Source organism: Piliocolobus tephrosceles, unplaced genomic scaffold, assembly GCF_002776525.5.
Source record: "Piliocolobus tephrosceles isolate RC106 unplaced genomic scaffold, ASM277652v3 unscaffolded_4927, whole genome shotgun sequence".
Lineage (NCBI taxonomy): Eukaryota > Metazoa > Chordata > Mammalia > Primates > Cercopithecidae > Piliocolobus > Piliocolobus tephrosceles.
Genome location: NW_022331971.1, coordinates 382 through 2,807, shown reverse-complemented (window position 1 = coordinate 2,807; position 2,426 = coordinate 382). Strand labels below are relative to the sequence as shown.

Here is a 2,426-nt window from a genome sequence, read left to right as displayed (position 1 = left end):
CTGTAGGAATTGCTGGCCATCCTCCAGGCTGTAGTTCTGTCCCTGGCCAATGGATCCTATTCCAGTCCTGCCACATCAGGCGTTCCTGATTTGTTAAACCTGCCTGTAGCACTGAGCATTCATCCTGCCTTGGATTTGAGTTTTTCAAGATTGTAATAGAGAAGTTCAATTAGGAAGGCATTCAGAAGAGCCTGGGCTTCTGCTGTGGGGCAGGACTCTTTATTGAGTAGTGCATTTTCTCAAGCCAAAGAGTCTGCACAAAGCCTCTTTCATGTCCCACTTCCTCAGGCTATAGACAAAAGAGTTCAGCATGGGAGTGACCATTGTGTATACAATGGATGCAATCATTCCAGTATCTGGTAGTAGGAATGAAGGCTGGAAATATACCAGAAACACGGTTCCATAGAAAAGAGTGATCACTGTCAGGTGAGAGGCACGGGTAGAGAAGTCTTTGTGTTTCCCCTCATCATAGGAAACTCTGAGGATGGTGTGCATGATGTGGGCATAAGAGACTAGGACACAGATGAGAGGGACAACACCAGAAAGAGTGGCTTCAGTGAACATCATGAAGTGAAAGACCTTGATGTCTGAACAGGCAAGTTTGAGGAGTGGGAGAAGATCACAGAAAAACTGTGGGATGGAATGGGAGGCCCAGAATGATAATCGAGTCATCAGGAGAATGAGTGAGAAAACCTGGAGGTGGGAGCAGAGTCAGGACATGGCCGCCAGCAGCAGGCAGGCTTGGGGATGCATGATCATGTAGTGTAGAGGAAGGCAGATGGCCACGTAGTAATCATACGCCATCACAGCCAGCAGGAAGTTATCTAGCAGGGCTAGTGGCATGAAGAAGTGCACCTGCATGAGGCACCCAGTATAGGAGATGGTGTGATGTGTCTGGATGTTCACCAGCACCTTGGGGACAATGGTGCAGATCAAACAGGTATTGATGAAGGACAGATTTGCCAGGAAGAAGTACATGGGTTGTGGAGATAAGGGTCAGAACCAATGGCTGGAAGGATGAGCAGGTTCCTTAACACAGTGACCAGGTACATGCCCAAGAAGAGCCCAAACAGGAGAGGCTGCTGCTCTGGGTGCTCAGAGAAGTCCAGGAGCAGGAAGTGAGAGATGCTGGTCTCTTTTTCTTTTTTCTTTTATCTTTTTTTTTTTTTGAGACGAGTCTCTCTCTGTTGCTAGGCTGGAGTGCAGTGGTGTGATCTCAGCTCACTGCAACCTCTGCCTCCCAGATTCAAGCAATTCTCCTGCCTCAGCTTCCCTAGTAGCTGGGACTACAGGTGGATGCCACCATGCCCGCCTAATTTTTGTATTTTTAGTAGAGACGGGGTTTCACCATGTTGGCCAGGCTGGTCTTGATCTCTTGACCTTGTGATCCACCCACCTCAGCCTACCAAAGTGCTGGGATTACAGGCATGAGCCACTGCGCCCAGCTGAGATGCTGGTTTCATTTCTAATTTCTGTTTAAAGTAGAATAGTTGGAGAAAAATCGTCCTCAAACATAGACTCCAAACATTTACATAACTCTAGGCTGTTTGTTTTCTGTGATCTTCTCAAAGAGCAAAGACATGTATTGGTGTCAGGCACGTAAACATACATAAAGGTAAGAACCCTGGACAATGATAATGGGAGATCTTTTTACGGGTGATTTTTACATTTTAGTTATCTAGCGATGTGTCCTGTAGACCTCCTGGAGGAGGCTAAACTGGAGATCAGATGGAAAGACATTTCTAAATCTTAGTCTCCCTTCTTCATTCCCCACCCTTTTAAAATAGGAAAGCTATTCTATAGGTTTTTCATAGGTTTCAATTTTACAGTTTTTTCAAATTTGAGTAAAATACCTTGGGAATATGCATTTACTAGAAACTTATGAAGCAAACGTGTGTTTTGTGTGTCTGTGTGTTGGGGGAGAAGGGGTAACAATGTACTCTGGTTACAGCTGAGACTCAGGTATTCTTGGCATATTGGGAGTATCTACCCTCTTGATCTTTTGAAGAACCTTCAGCAGAACTAGCATGGATAAAATAACTTTATAAACTCAAAATAATTTAAAAAGAAGGTCCTGTCATAATTATCAACAGCATTATCAATGTCATCATTCATTAGGAGTGTTGGGTTTGGTGTATTATAAGACTAGAGGGAAACCCTATCTTTCCTAGCTGTATAATCCTCTACAACCAACACATTTTCTTATCCTCTTTGAGCTTCCAATTTCCTAATCTGTAAATGATGTACAAGCTTTGTATTGTTGTAGATAATGAGATCACATATCCAAAGTGCTAATACAGAGTAGGCTTTCAATAAATTGTGATAAGTTATTAGTATTGTTGGTAATAGTAGATAAAATGAAACCTGGAGTTTCTGATGTACTGAAAATGTTAGATGACATGCCTCCCAGCTCTAAACCTCAATTA

General features: G+C 43.4%; 1 pseudogene; it reads right to left on the bottom strand.

Moving 5' to 3' along the window:
- Positions 1-219: 219 nt before the first annotated feature.
- On the bottom strand, positions 220-978 carry LOC111532021 (annotated as a pseudogene).
- Between the last annotated feature and the right edge of the window lie 1,448 nt (positions 979-2,426).